A 16,707-nucleotide genomic window follows, 5' to 3' on the forward strand; every position below is an offset into this window, starting at 1 on the left:
AATTGAAACATATTATTGTTGTTAATCGTCAAACAAAAAAAAATAAGGAATAAAGACATGCATATATTTTGCGTAAAAATGCTGCAGCATCTCACAGTGCCTTACATCTCCGTCTCAATTATTCAAATGCTCATGTGTAGTTTTTTTTTGCCTAGGGGTCCCACTGACAAGCTGTCCCTATGCAGCACAAGGTGACTTAGTTCCCGTCTACAAGCGAGCGTCTTTCCATTAGTGAGGGTGGGGAGGCGGGCGACGTCGCTATTCACCTGAGGTTTTTGTCTGAATTTCCATTATATCTCTATAAAATGCTCAACGCACATCTGGTGCTCGAATGAGCTTTTCGAGAATGTTACTCGGCGGGAGTATGTGGTTTAATTGGCCATTATTATTTAAATTATTTGGCTGCTATATATTCCCACGTGATAAACCACTTCATTGAGCTATCATCTGTGGCCAGGCCGAGTCTGAAAAAATAAGCTATTAGTTTAGAGGGCTTTATCTGGTAAAATTAAAAGAGCTTAGTTTTTTGGTGATTTTCTCACCTTTTAAATTTTTTTCATTGCGATTTGTTGCACCGTTCTGACCCGCCCTGACTGGACATCTGTGAAAGAGCTTCCTAGCTCATCGGATTCCTCCAGCATAAGTACATATTCTGATGAGTCTCATCTTCACATTTGTTCTCAGTGGGGTAACACTCTGACACTGTTCAGATGAAACTCCTGCGCACACAAGGGGGCACTATGCTGTGGTCATGGATCAACTTCGAGCATTGATCTTGACTACCGTGGGTTACATCACCTTGCGACCCTCGGATATGGACAAGGCGTGCAGTTTACAGCCCCCTTTAAGGTGGTCGATTACATTTAAACGAGCAGCCATAAAGACAACAATGACACAACTGGTAGTGTTGAAGAGTTGAATGAAACCAGCTTTACAAAAAAAAAACATGCCATTGGATTCCACTTTAAAAAGAGATCAAATTTTACTTGGGAAATAATTAAACGGTACAAATCGGAATACAGACATTTTCAAATGATCATACATTTAATGTGTCCGATGCGCTATTGTTTACAAAACTTACGCCCTTGAGCTCTGCTCAATGCACAACATTAATTTTATGGAATAAGCAATTCCCTTGGAGTGTGACACAAAATGAGACGGGCGCGGATAATCTATTCCAACGTTGCGCACACAAAGCAAGGGCAACAGACTAACGCATAGATCAATGAGTTTATTCCGTGAACCTTGTTGCCTATCGCCTCGAGTGATGCATCTGCTAGAACACTCTCTTCACGCCCCCCCCCTACCCCCCTATAATCCCACATACTGTAATTGGGGACGCGCGTAATGATGAGTGCTACGCTTGTAACAGCGCAGTGATTCGTCAATTATGTCATGTCGATTCTTAAGTTTGTGATGCATGCATCAATCTGTAGAATCAATGATTATTTTTGTACTTATGCAATATGCAAATAATGTGGTACTGTTACGTTTAGGTGATAAATTACATTCAAGCCATTCTCAATCTACCAATGCATGAATGCCCTTCCACTCCATGTTGATCATGGAGGCTAGCGACCATATTTTACCACCCTGAGTGTGGGTTGGTGAAGGTGTCAACTCGTTATTTGTACCCAGTGCAGGGGTACAATGCAGGAACATGGGACCGGTTTTGATATCAGTCACCACTGATGTTCAACATGGCCAGGAATCGAACTCGGGTTGCTTGCTTCATAGCACAGCACGCTAACAACTCCATCATAAATCCAGCCTACATTTCGGTTCATGTAGTAAAGAACTGAAGAGATGGTAAAAAAGTAAAACGATAATCAACTCATGAATAAAATCGCTACGCAGAATTGTGACAATTCATCCTGTGTGTGTGTTGGGGAGCAGTCGTGTAGTGGTAAGCGCGCTGCTGTGCTACGAACCTGATGACATGAGTTCGATTCCCACAATAAGGGGTACTGTATCTTTGTCTTTGGGAGGTGGGGTAGTAGTGGCGAGTCGTTAAATGCCGAGTGAATACTTCTTCGCAGACCCAACACCACTGATGTATTATTCAATATCTGTGAAGTGCTAACTGCACCTTCAGAACGTATGTACATTGTTCATTGATTTCAAAGAAGGTAATGGTCTGCCCAGGACTGTTGTACGTAGGCGATTGTCGAACCGATATGGTAATTGCTATTTAACGGCAATGCGAACTGGGGCAGTTAACCGACGAAGCCCCCCTCCGATGCCTTCGGGTGACACAATAACAACGATACAAAAGTCCCCATTATCTGAACATAGTTGTCAACTGGTTTTGGCGTAATGAAAGGGCAGGAGGATATTTCTGAAGGTGAAAATGAAAACGTGTACTGCATATATATTTAAACCCATCGCCACTCTGGATGTCTTGATAACGGGAATGGATAGAAAAAAGCCAAGGAAAAGCACTCAATATTATCGCGTTACCGTGTGTTGTACGAATGAAACATTAATATTTAACAAATGTCAATGAGACTTGCAGGGCATTTTACCACGGTCGCGGCTATTTATGCACGGTGCTGTTGCTCACAAACATTGATTTAAAAGTGGTTTCATTTCACATTTGCATATCCAATAGTACACAGTAGGCACATTTAGTGAACGCGACTCAAATTCGAGAAATCATATTTTTCACGTGTTTACATGTCAGGCAAAAAGTCATGACATTTTAAATGGCAACGCTCGTTACATTACGGAACAACTGGTTACTTTAATCCAGCGCAAGCAGGCAAACTTGCAGGTGCATCATTTCTTCCATTGAGCCCTAGGCGGGCACACTTTCCGGTGGCACGCGTTGGTCGTAGCATCGACTTATTAGAGTGACTGAAAGGCAAAACTGGTGGCATGCTCACACGCGACGCGAGTGGCGCTGGGAACCTGTGAATGACACTGGAGTGAACATCCAAAGCAAAATGTGTTGAAGTGTGATGAGCGCAACGCCCGCACATTTCATGCATTTCAAATTTGTTTGGCTGATCTTTTACGAGTCAAGACCTCCTGCCTTTGCTCACCCTAAATACAATCATTCCACCTGCTAGCTCAACGCACATGTTATTATTATTATTATTTTATCATTATTATGTAAAGTACGTTTTTCATGTTTGCCCAGGCCTCTTTTCGCTATCTGCATTGTTTGTGTGGCATGGGTCACTGCTACGCAAAGGGAAAATGTAAACCACGTCCAGTGAAGGCCACCAATCCCAGTAAATGTGAAGCTATCAAGGACATGAAAGGAAGGGAGGTCCCTGCATTCATTTGTTCTTTGATGTTGACGAACACACTGAGCACGTGTCACGAAATAAAGGTCGTCTCTAAACGGTATTTAGTGCCCCAATGCTACGGAAGTATTGACACATTTCACAGCCAAATGGTAGGCATTCGGAAGGCTTAATTTCACACTCGATATTTCTGGAACATTGCTAGGCTCGCACGGCGTTGGCATTAACAGCATAAGGCACTACCACGAGAGTGCAAGGCGCACCTCTCCGTGCTACATTAGTAGTAAACTAATTGGCGCATTGTTTACGTGACAAACTTTACTGGCTGTGTCGGGTGGTGGAGGGTTACGACACATTTATTCTTACGCGATCTAAACCAAAAACCTTTATTATGAATACATTTTTGTACCGTGTATTTAAGTACTGCACCATCATTAAAGACATCTGGTTACCGTAAGCACTCTCAACGGATGTTTTTTTGCACATCACCGCACATACCATCACAGTACCTTGAGGACAAAATAAGGCAAGGTGGATGTGGTGGGTTTGTTCCACGTGAAATTAAGAGAGTATGTATGGGAGAGACGTGGCGTTGTGTTAGCATCCTGTTCTGCTATTACCTCGGTGACTCAGGGTTAACCGGCTTTCTAGGCAAGTGACACTATCTGGAACTACCCCGTGTGTCCCCTAGGTATATTCAGCATAATTGAGTGCTTGCTGCAGCAATACTGTATGTGAATAATAAATATCAGAACTGGGAATGCGAAGGCTGCCAGGCACAGAGCTGGCCAATTTACACCAGTTCATTCATGTCTTGCGCCGACCTTAAAGTGTGCTTGATAACAGCACTCACCCCAACAGTGTATGCAGGATAACACAATTATTCAAATTAGTAATGTGTTCTTGCACAGTACTGTATATGTATACACACACAACAAGTATAAAGCAACAATGACAGGAATGAGAAAATATTGAACATAAAACAACGAAAACATAATGTATTATCGGGATAATTTATATTCAGTTGTTTGCAGAGTATCATGAGAAACAGCCATTGGTCAAACTGCTCCTGGATAAAGGCCTTCCCAAGTCGCTACTTCTAGTGGGTCTGTGATTATCATAATTATCTACCGAGCACGCGCGCCGATTTCATCGCTCCATATCGTCGGTGCAAGATGTCCCACTCGTAATTCAAGTCAAATAGCTTGACGATGAAAATAGCTTGGGTGTTGAAGGTGGCATAGTTTTATTATTATTAATTAAATCCAAAGGCATTATCGGTTCGGTGTCAATCTCATTTTCAACATTTCACTACTGTGAAATACGATTAACAATTTCCCACACTGTAATTCTATGCATTGCCAGTTTTAGCTACACCATAACCGATCTGTAATTTTTTTTAACAAATCTATAATTACCACAGGGCAATCGTTGTGAGCAAAGAAAATGGAAATACAGAAAAGGTTGCACTTTAATGTGAATGTTAACAGCAAGACTTGTCTATCACCCATATACCAGTGGTGGTACATGGGTATTCCTTACATTTGTGAATATGCCAGTAGTGCTTAATTTCAGCAAGAAAATTCCAATCATGTTTTCCCAGGAATTAGTTTGGCACCCCAGATCATTTTTTTCGTAACTTTTATCAAGCTGGTCATAGGGTTATACCAATATAGAGAACAATAATATAAGCGTATTATGGATAGGCACACCTTGTACTCTAGTGGTAGTGCCTTGTGCCGATAATCCCTAATCCAATGCCAACCTAGCAGCGTCCCGGAAAATACCTCGTGAGACATCAATCCCTGCCGAGAGTCAGGCTAAGAGTTAGGGCTTTATATTGGCCAAAGTTTTGAAAAAAAACATGTGTCATCTAGACCTTGTAGATAACGAGGCATTTTGTAACTTGCTCACGTAAATAGCGATTTTTTTTAAACAAAGCACCGAATCTTCTTGGTTCTTTCGGTAAAGTCACGTAGAATTGAAATAATAAAATAATAAAAATTAAACAGAATACAATAATTCTCACGACGTTTCGGCCACAACGCAAGCAGCCGTCCTCAGGTGGAGAACAGGTCTGTCGAGAAGACAGAGTCTGAATGACACACCCCAGGCTTGGAGCGTCTATTTAAGCTGGGATGGAAAAGCACCGAATCTCAATCTACATATGGATGAAGGCCTCCCCATGCCAAGTCAATACTTCACGCTGGCGAATGCGAGTTTGTAACGGGAGGAGAGGGCAGGCGCGGTTCTGATGTGGCATCTGCCACTGATGTTAGTCGTGGCCGGGAATCGAACTCGAGTCCCCCAGGTTCACAGTGTGGCGGTGCACTAGCCAACCGTGTCGGTGCTCCGACGCGCAATCTAAAAAAAAACGTGCAACTGCTGTCGGGATTTACTTAACAAAAATAAAAAAAAAACTCTGAAATGGATTTAATTGGAACGTGACAGTTCGCGCATGAAAATGATTCCATTGTTATGAAATTTCGCAAACCCTCGAATGGCATGTTGACAAACATGACGGCGGGTATAATATACTGCACAACAGTTACTAACCAAGTTTACGATCTCGAATTAAGTTGTCCCAGTCGTGGTGGCGATGGTGGTGCCGCCGTTATTGAGATGCGGTGAATTCACACGCTGAGCATGCTCGAATGTCATGATCGGCTGGCCGAATGTGATGACACACGATCCGACAATGAATTGCGGTACATATTTAACTGCGCGCATACATATACCACCTCTATTCACAGAGAGAGAGAGAGCCGTCGCATTACGCATTTTTTGACATACCCTCAACTTAAATCAGAAATCCAATGCGATAATGAGAAAATCTAATTGTAATTTTGACACGTTCATTGTGTATCCTATTAGAAGATACACACGCGGTTGAACCGTCATCACCGCTACCACCACAATGCACGCACTAACGCGCCGACGAACACAACGCGTTCTATCTCGACCGCAGTCATCGTCGTCATCATCAACCGTGGGCAATCCACTGGTGGATGAAGGCCCTTCCCCAAGCCGCTTCCGCCCCCACATTTCACGACCCTACCATGTAATAAAGACAAAGACCTCCCACCACCCCCTACCCCCGTGTAGCCTTCGCAGACTGTTGGGGCAAGTGCTGTTAGCGAGCACCTTTGAAGGCCGGCACATCATCATAACAATCCACCCAAGCACCCGCACATGAAACTGATTTCAACGCTCCATCTTCCCAGAGAACGCACCCCGAGGGGCACGTTGTCCACACAGTAGATTCCACCACCACCACCACCGCCACCACTACACATTCGCGGCACAAACGAGATACTTGCTCCGACCTATAGTGGTGGCACCTTTGAGCACAAAAAAATGGGATTCGACCGAAGCGCAACAACACATGCACGCGCGTCTTACCGTCAGTCAGCAGGCGCTGCTAATACAGCTCGCGGTCGCTGTGCACGTCAGCGGAGGCGCGTCTGCAAGCGACCCATGCCGTCTCCTCCTCCTCCTGCTCCTCTTCCTCCGCTGCTGCTGCTGCTGTGCCGATGCTGCTGCTGTGCGCGTGCATCACAGGGGCGCGCTTCTGCTGTCCGAGACGGTGATGTCATTCCGGATGTGCAAGGGAGCGCGCGCGCGCGTGTGCGCACTCGTACACTCGTGCGCACACGCGCATGATAAACATCCACAAAGGCAATGATCCCCCCCTCCCCCCCCGTATTGCCGTAACGGGGACAAGCCATGTAAGCGAGTAGAAGCCCCATGGATGCTTTGCACGGCACACGACGCGGTTGGGTCGGCCAGCAATCGCTCCCGGCCGCCTTTGTCTCCCTAGTGGCGATGTTTACGCATAGCAGCAGATGAGACTGAGTTGATAACACGATGTAACACAATTTTGTTCCTGGGTAGTTAGTGTTATTTCGTAATTGCTTATGCCTAAAAAGTATAGAAAATCGCTATTATTCCCCACAAACTTTGCTTTTGTGACCAGGACAGTGATATTTTGAAATTTACCTATTTTCAATGAGAAAACTGGCGAATTTGTGTCTTTTCGTTCACATAAAGTCAGAAAAAAAGACATGAATCAAAATTAACATGTATTTATACTCAAGCAATACAAAAATTACTACAAAATATTTAGAAATGTTCTGGAAAATAGGTAAATTTCAAAATATCACTATCCTGGTCACAAAAGCAAAGTTTGTGGGGAATAATAGCCATATTCTGTACTTTTGAGGCTTAAGCAATTAGGAAATAACACTTACTACCCAGGAACAAAACAGTGTAAAAGTCGTGCGCTAACCGCTGCACCACCGTTCCCCACTACATACACACAATAAACAAATATCTCTCGTATAGCCTTAACAGACTGTAGGGGCAAGTGTTGTTACCGAGCACCTATAAAGGGCTGGCACGGCACACGAGAGGCTGGGTGGCCAGCACCGCCTCAGTCTCCCCAGTGGTGATGTTTACACACCGCACTGAGTTCTCATTTAAGGCTGAGTTAACCAAAGAGAGGCCCAGGTCCAGTCCAGATATTCGCCACAAGTTAATGGCTGTGAAGGGAAGGGGAATCGAACTCGTATCGACGTGTTTAAAGTCCAGTGCGCTAACCACTGCGCGACCGCTTCCCAATCACACGCACAAAAATACCCCGTACAGCCTTTACACAGATCGTTGTGGCAACACACATACACGCGCGCACTTTGTCAAATACAATCACGTGATCGCGTCGCAGTGGCCGGCCACAAGTGACGAATTTGGCTCAAGAGCCTGGTTTATGAAAAATGTTCATGGAAAATGAGCAGATTATGAACATTTACACATGTATTGAGTCAGCGTGCTGATAAACCCCTCCCGCCGCCGCATGTCATAAAATGTATATAGTTTTAATATTTAAACACATTCCTGCGGCGGAGGGAGCTGGTAGGAACGTTGGGTTGCTCGGTCAATGGCCAGGGTCAACGGCGGCGTGGTGTATTCCGCAAATATGCCCGACTGTGAGAGCGGGCACAAGCCGGCGTGAGTAGGTTAAACGTTGAATTTTATAAGGGCACCACGGGGTGACCAGCCCCTCCTCACCCAGCCCCACCCCTCCCACCCCCCACCCAGCCCTCCCCTCCCCACCCAGCCCCTCCCCACCCTCCCCACCCAGCCCCTCCCCACCCTCCCCTCTTCAGCCATCCCCACCCCTCCCAGTTTTGGTTTCACGACGGACGGACGGACACAATAATCCCCTGTGGGCTGGTGGAACCAGGTGGTTCCTACCAGTATTAACATTATTGAAAGTTACGATTTTTCAAAGACAATGCATATATTACCCTAAAGCATGTCTTTGTTGGCATGGTCACCACAAGCACGTATGGTTAATGAGACATGATTCCTAACAAAAGGTTTCTATTTGGTGTTTGAACATCTTAACGTCTGTTTTTATTGCCAGAAAGGGTAAAACCTATTCTTATTTTTCCATACGATTTTTCTCTTCATCGTGAAACCGAATTAAAATTTCGTACATTTTATTCCACATTTAGGCATCAATTTAACTTGGTTAAAGGGTTGCGCATATTTATCTTTTTAATAAGACGAAATGCGAGATGCCACCCACCATCTTGTGTGTAGCTGAGCTCACACTTGCATCGCGGTACCGTTGATGATTTCAGAAGGGTCGAAATAACTCGTGTCGTTGCACAAGGATGTTTGGGGGCTTGTTTACAACGTGTTTCAGCCACACACACACACTGTGAAGCATCGCCTCCCCGTGGACACGCGAAAAGTTCAATACAAGCGTGTTGCAAACCAAAAAAACCACCTGCAATTCCACCAGGCAAAGAAGGCCATTAACAGTTGTTTCGTGAGACATGATATGACAGTACTGAGAATCCAGGTTTAACACGTAGGCTTTAATGACTGAGTATTCCTCCACCCCGCCCCCTTATATGCATGGTGACTTTTCACCAGGTTCACCGTTTTCTTCCCACGTGAAGTCAAACATTAATGAATGCCATTCATGCCCAACATGCCAATGTAGCAGCACCCTCCTGAATTTTTTTTTAAATCTTGAGGCTCATTAAGGTTTTCCTAGGTAAATGACACGCGTTCCATATGTGCCGCCACTGGGTATTTGACAGCTCACACCATTCTTGGATAATTTTATTATGGAGGTATCGGCTGACTGTTGAGCTTAAATCACCGTATATCGTGCGAATTGGACACGTGGGTTGTACCATAACCTGCAGGCTATTCACATATAACGTAAAAAGACACTCATTCGCAATGTCTTCCAAAAGGCGAAATTGCCACGGAAATTGAATTGTATTATTACAATGTGTGTTAAAAGCAGGCAAATTAGTGGGCCATATTCTGCACTTGGAAAATAATCCCTAATTTACTGATGTCGAGGCAGTGTTGATAATGGATAAAGACCACTATCTTTGGCAATTTCTGAGTTCATAATTATGCACATTAAGCGATGTTCCATCCACTAATTAAAAGCAGTTCTACAATATAATTATTATTATTCTGGGATTATATTTTCGTCGCCTGTGACAAATTCATCCGGAATGTGCCCCACCTTGTCAGATCTCAGAAGCTAAGTAGGTTTGAGCCTGGATAGTGTTCAGATGGGTGATTCTCCTCGGGCTTCTGGGAGGGTGGGGGGTGCAGTACAGTACTCCAACATCCGTTATTATACAGAAATGTACTTGTGTCTCCACGTCGATGCGATCTTCACCATCCCGCACGGACCAGCGAGGTGAAGAATGGTGAAATACAATAATGTGTGAATGGTAAAATAACCCCTGCGACCTGAAACCCGTACAAGGCCCTCATCCAAAAGTGGGTCCAGATTCACGCATGCACCTACGTAACACATTCCTGCGGAGGGAGCTGGTAGGAACGTTGGGTTGCTCGGTCAATGGCCAGGGTCAACGGCGGCGTGGTGTATTCCGCAAATATGGCCGACTGTGAGGGCGGGCACAAGCCGGCGTGAGTCGGTTAAACGTTGAGTTTTATAAGGGCACCACGGGGTGACCAGCCCCTCCCCACCCAGTCCCACCCCTCCCATCCCCCACCCAGCCCCACCCTCCCCACTCAGCCCCTCCCCACCCTCCCCTCTCCACCCAGCCCCACCCCTCCCATTGTTGGATGCACGACGGACGGACGGACACAATAATCCCCTGTGGGCTGGTGTAACCAGGAGGTTCCTACCAGTATAATTGCAGTGTGCATATAGACCTTTGTCGTATGTATTGTCTGTATTACTCCTTGTACGTGGAGGACTCTTGGTCCAAAAAAAAATTCTGATTCGACTCAGGAAATCGCAACTAGGTCCAGGCTTGGCTTGCTTATAAACACTTGTGCCTGGAAATGCAATGCTGGTTCAGGAGACGCATAGGCTAAAGGATCTGGATTTTGTTCAAAACAAATATGGTGATGAAACAAACTCGTGAATAGTGCATTTAGAGTTTGCGTGTTTAGACAAATGCTTGCTGATTAACACAAGTCCGTGAAGGCCAGTAGTTTCGCTGGACTGATTTTCTTTCACGCGGAGATAAGGGGAGGTCATTTATTTTATTTGCTGTGCTAAATAGTAAGGACATGTGCATCAGCATCACTGCGATGTGTATGTCCTTAAACCGTTGTATAACGACAGGCACACACTGTTATCTATTTGTAGAGTATAATGCATTGTAAAACCAGCTTCTGGGTCAGGGTCTTCCCCACGCCGTGCGGGTCGTGGGTGTTATTTATCCATACGTGTACATCATCAAGGTGGTCATTGAAGATTTATGAGGGGGAGAAAATAATAATGCTGTGGCCATATTACGGTAAAAATAATAGCCTAGTTTCTGCACTGCCCTCTGCTGACAACGTAGCCTCGCAGCAATATTGATCCATTACTGTATAAACTGTTCCTTGCTCAAATGAGTGTAAATGTCCCCCGTTCATAGTCCCCAAAACCATTGGTGAGAATTCCACATTCCTATGGCGGAGCGGAGTCTATCCGCAGGACAACCACAGTTTACTTCTCCACGATGTGGCGCAATATTTATTTTATCGACCTCGGACGGATGATGGGCCGAGTCAACCAATCTGGAGTTGACAGGTGTGTAACGATTTCACAATGACCACGACACTCACCATAATGCCAATTTTTTTAAAATTCTGATTCGAATCTCGACGTTGAATTAATCGAATTGCCTGATAGGTGTGTGTGTGTTAATGGTTTCGTGGGGAGTGGCAGTGTAGCGCTTGGCGCGAGGCGTTACGAACACAGCCACGCGAGTTCGATTCCCACTCACGGCTAAGGGGCCGTCCATAAATGACGTCACGCGATTTAAGACGATTTTTGACCCCCCCCCTTCGTCACACGGCGTCACAAAAAGTCAGACCCCCCCTCAAATATGACGTCACAAAGCTCTGCCCGCCCCCCAAAAAATATAAACATGCATCAAATCGAATTACCGAAAGAACCAAGAAAATGCTTCAAATCGCTTGAAACTATTGTCATTGTAGTGCGTATTTAATGTGGCGCTGCACTCTGATGTTGTAGGAGAAAACATTTATCAAAAAGTCTATTTAATTAAGTAGAACGTGTTGTCTATATTTATTTAAAGTTGCGCATTTTGATGTGACGTCACATTTCTCACCCCCCCCCCCTACATCGTCACAAATGTCTGACCCCCCCCCCCCCTAGGTGCGTGACGTCATCTATGGACGGCCCCTAACACCGGTGACGATTATCTGAACCGGTCATGGGCCTCCCTGGGTCGACTCAGCCTCAAATGACTACGCGGTGTGTAAAAATCATCGCCACTGGGGAGACAGCACTTGCCCCCAACACTGTCAAAGGCTATACGGGGGGGGGGGGTGGAACCTTTGTCTTTGTTTATGGTTGTGCAGCCACCCCAAGCACACTCGACGTGATCGGCTGTTGTCATCACGTGCTGGAGAACAGGGGGGGGGGGTCACGGCCACAGCACTCACGTGCTCCTTCCCAACGGCCAATTGCGCTGCAGGGTGAGCACGTGACTTCCCCCCCCCCGCTTGCCGCAGCGATCCAAATGATACGTGGCCGGAGTGGGCGTAACCGGGGGGAGGAGGAGGGTGGAGAGTCGGGGGGTAGGGGGGTGAGAGGGGAGGGCGGTGAAAGGGGGTGGGGCCTTGATTGTAATGGGCGGAGCTTGTTTGTAAAGTAGGCGGGGCTCTGTGGAAAGAAGGCGGGGTTAGTAAAATATTTGTGGGGCTGCTGTGTTATTGGTTGTGGTGCGTCCACAAAATATTTTAAAAATTAAATCGTCAATAACACTGCGTGTGTGGCTTAAAAATGAAAATGCATGATAGGTGACGTTTCAGGCAATGGCCCTTGATAAGAGTTGGAGACTGCACTTTTCACCATTTTACACCATGAAAAAAAGCATGTTTTCTGATGAACAGTTCTAAAATGTATATACAAAGTTTGCCTAATTGCTTTACAGTCAAACTTTCAGTATTTTGATTTAAAGCTTTCGTGATTGCAGGGATTCATATTCTTGGTTCTTTCGGTAAAGTCACGTAGAAGGGAAACACTAAAATAATAAAATATAAAACAATAAAATAAAATATTGCTGTGGTTTTCACACCTGATGATGACTGCTTGTGTTGCAGTCGAAACGTCGTGAGAATTGTATTGTTTTATATTTTTATTATTTTTTTGTTTCCCTTCTACGTGACTTTACCGAAAGAATCAAGAATATAAACTTTCAGTCATCAAAGTTACGAAATAAACTCATCTGTTCTGAAAGTAAAACCCTACTATCCTGTCAAACGTTGCAGGCACATTACACCGTGGGTGGATATGTTGAAGTGAAATCAATGAAAGCAACATTCGCAAATATAGTAGTATTCAAAACAATTTAATCAGGAAACTTTTTGAATGTACGATTTAATTATTTTTCGATCAGAATCCAAAGTTTATTTTTTGCCAAGTGCAGCCTCCAATTCTCTATCTGGCTGGCCTCTCTTTACGTGCTATGGAGCAAGGCCCATAGCCTGAAACGTCGCCTATTTATATACATATAGTTTTGGTGATCTGTGCTTAACGCCTGGCACTCTACGCTGTGTGTAACGTGGATTTTCATGCAATTTTTTTCATGAATTTACACCAAATGTGATACTGTGCAGAATTTTTTTTAAATTTAATAAATGAAATACAATCTTACAATTTTAGTCTATTTTAATGACATCAATGTTTTACTAACCCGTCAATTACATTTGTAGGTTTACATATTTTTTTCCCTCTTAAGACCACAACAATGTTATTGACGAACGCACGGTACAGTGCAGTTTAAAGCCCGTCAACATTAGCATAATTTATTCATGGACGTGCTAAAAAACGATATGCTAATTTTCGATTTAAAGCTTTCGTGGTTCTTTCGGTAAAGTCACGTAGAATGGAAATAATAAAATAATAAAAATAAAACATTATAAAATATTATGTTTTTTTTTTTCCATTCTACGTGACTTTACCGAAAGAACCAAGAAGATGATATGCTAATTGCTAAGCCGCGCTTTGCCACTGGATGGGCGTGGCTTACGCCAGAGGGGGCGTGGTCACCTATGAGAGTGGGCGGAGCCTCCCCCAGCACGGAGACCCACAGAGACACGCGCGGTGGGCTGGCCACGTTACATCGCCCACGTGTGCGTCAGGGCCAACTGGCTATGGTAACGACGCAATGTGTACACCACACACACGCTACAAATATAACACAACACAATGTGTAATAATCGTTGTACGTGATAACAATTGTAAGCGGGATGTGTCGGGGAGGAGGTTACGTCATGACTTTGTAATGACAGCTGTTCGTGTTTAATGTAAGCGAGCACCTGTCCGAATGGGCGCTCTCATTCCTACCCCTTCCTCCTCCTCCTTGTGTCCGGGTCTCTTTCGTTCTCATTAATCTCTCGCCTCGTTGCTGTCGTACAGCTGTCGTGAGATTTACCTGGCCTGCGGGAGTGGTAAACGGTGGTGGTGGTTGTTGTTGTGGTGGTTCGGGGTGGTGGGTGATGTTGTTGTTCAAACGATGTTTGGCAAGGGCGTATCATTTATAATGCGTGATTTATCCGAGAGGGATGTAGAGACGCGCCCGTGTGTGTGTGTGTACGAGGTGGTGTATGGTGGTGGTGGTGTGTGGTGGTGGTGTGTGGTGGTGGTGTGTGGTGGTGGTGTGTGGTGGTGGTGTGTGTATGGTGGCGGTTGTGGTGTGTGGTGGTGGTGTGTGGTGGTGTGTGGTGTTGTGTGGTGGTATGTGGTGGTGGTGTGTGGTGTTGTGTGGTGGTGTACGGTGTTGTGTGGTGGTGTACGGTGTTGTGTGGTGGTGTACGGTGTTGTGTGGTGGTGTACGGTGGTGTTGTGTGGTGGTGTACGGTGGTGTTGTGTGGTGGTGTACGGTGTTGTGTGGTGGTGTACGGTGTTGTGTGGTGGTGTAAGGTGTTGTGTGGTGGTGTACGGTGTTGTGTGGTGGTGTATGGTGGTGTATGGTGTGGGGGGTGAGCGGTAGCGCTCAGCTGCGCTACGAACCCGGCGATCCGAGTTCGATTCCCGCTCACGGCCAACACCGCTGACGTCCTGGGCCTCACTTAGGCCGACTCGGCCTTAATTGAGTTACCTGGTGCGGTGTGTTAGCATCGCTACCGGGGAGACAAAGGCGGTCGGGTGCTGGCCCAACCGTGTATAGTACTGTACCGTTCATAGGTGCTCGCTAACAGCGCTTGCCCAAAACAGTTCGTTTAAGGTTGTTCCATGGATCAGTCTTTTTTTGGTGTGTTAACATCACCGGTACGATGTCACACAATGATGCTACTGGGGTGTATGCGGATGCCAGTATATCAAACGGCATTTAAATGTTACATTGTACAGTATATGATATTGAAGGGCATGGTTGGTATACAAGTACTATGATTATTGAGTGGATCAGAAAAAAATATATTGATATGCATTGCACATACTGAATCTAATTGACAAACACAAGATGGCTTTGTACACTATACGGTACAGTACAACCTGCAGTATATGAAGGTGATGTCACGATATAAAGTGATGGCGTGGCCGATGTGGTTGCTATTTGACCGTACAGACTTGATCAGTACTGATTTGTTCAGTCAGAGGGACCTGCTTGGCGCTTGGAAATCTCTCATGCAGTCATCCAGCAGCGATATAACCAAAGGATAGAACATCGGACTGCGTGGCTTCTTGCTGTATTGTGGATGTGAGACCCGTGCGTCTGATGTTGGGGTCGTTAATGTACAGAGAGGGGGCTTTTAGCTGCCCACTGCTGTGGATTTGTCCACTGCTTGTGGCCGTATGACCTCGCAGCCCTGTGCTGTTTTCTTGTGTAAATTAGGCTTTGTTTGAAATGGGTGGGTGCCATGGACTTTGGTGGACTCTTGATGGACAGGCGATGACTTGTGTGTGTGTTTTTTAAACCCTGACAAGGACACCTGTTGCTTAAGTGGCCAGTTGCTCATTCATTCGTTTAATTATTTGAGTTTTAGATTTGAACGTAAACATGCACTGGCCTACTGCAATACCGGGCTTAGTAGCCAACAGCATCAGCCGTGATCTTTTCCACTGCTGGATGAATGCCTGCCCCTTATCATCGCAATCCCTCACTGTCTTGTGATTTAACAAACTATCTAGCCCCTGCTGATGAGCTAATTTCATCACTCCGTCTGCGCACAAGACGTCCTCGCGGGCGATTTTCGCTCCTTATCCACTGGCACTCCATCATAATTCTTGGCCGTTGGCCATCCCGTATGTGATGATGGCCCTTTGCTTTTTTTTACAGTCAATATGTTCTATCCCATTTGCATTCGTGTTCTGTATCAGTGTAATTATGGCATGTATCGCTGGATGCGTCTTCGCACACTTTTAGGCTCATGTTAAATTTTCTTTCCCAGTGACTGTTTCTGATACGCATTTTATAACAGGCAGTATGCACCGACATGTGCATTATCTTTTCTTGAAAAAGTTCCGTATCTCATTTACCTGGGTAATTTAAAATAGATATATAAATGTGTTTCTGCTTTAGACCGTGTAGCTGTTTACAGTGCGAACACTGACCCACATTATCAGGGTGTATCACAAACACTGGTCAAGTTATGCAACCGTGTCTTTGGTCAGCTGGTATTTGGAGGGTCTTTTGGCAATTGTGTTGTGTATGGAATGGCATCAGTGGCATGCTGCTTTAAACTATAGTTTTGGGACACCACTGTTGCCGCTCATGTGTGAGAATTTCATTGGCAGGCACATTGTACCAAAATATCTGCAATTACACATTTGTAACGGCACTGAAAATAACACGAATGTTACGCTTCACGTGTTTATTTGCTTGTAGCCATGATCGATTGTTAAAAGCCACTCCAGCAGGAATACAGCCGTCGTTATTTTGCTGTTTACAACCCACGTGTCTATGGTACAGTGAAGATGTCCTTT

The 16,707-nt window shown here is 45.2% G+C and overlaps 2 protein-coding genes across 4 annotated transcripts in view; one reads left to right on the forward strand and one right to left on the reverse strand.

Annotated features, from left to right (window-relative positions):
• LOC144717595 (receptor-type tyrosine-protein phosphatase alpha-like) overlaps positions 1-6,776 on the reverse strand; it is a 99,512-nt gene extending 92,736 nt beyond the window's left edge. Inside the window, exon 1 of the mRNA XM_078593085.1 lies at positions 6,654-6,776. The gene's annotated coding sequence lies outside the window, so the exon portion shown is untranslated. The remainder of the gene's footprint in view (positions 1-6,653) is intronic.
• Positions 6,777-13,843: 7,067 nt separating this feature from the next.
• LOC144717596 (ATP-dependent RNA helicase homolog DQX1-like) overlaps positions 13,844-16,707 on the forward strand; it is a 32,901-nt gene continuing 30,037 nt past the window's right edge. For 2 of the 3 annotated variants that reach the window (XM_078593088.1, XM_078593090.1), the window contains exon 1: positions 13,844-13,937. The gene's annotated coding sequence lies outside the window, so the exon portion shown is untranslated. Of the gene's footprint in view, positions 13,938-13,962; positions 14,088-16,707 lie in introns of those variants that run through there. The other variant, XM_078593089.1, reaches the window with a different exon arrangement.

The sequence above is a fragment of the Lampetra planeri genome, chromosome 4 (genome assembly GCF_965212315.1).
Source record: "Lampetra planeri chromosome 4, kcLamPlan1.2.h2, whole genome shotgun sequence".
NCBI classification, from domain to species: Eukaryota; Metazoa; Chordata; class Hyperoartia; order Petromyzontiformes; family Petromyzontidae; genus Lampetra; species Lampetra planeri.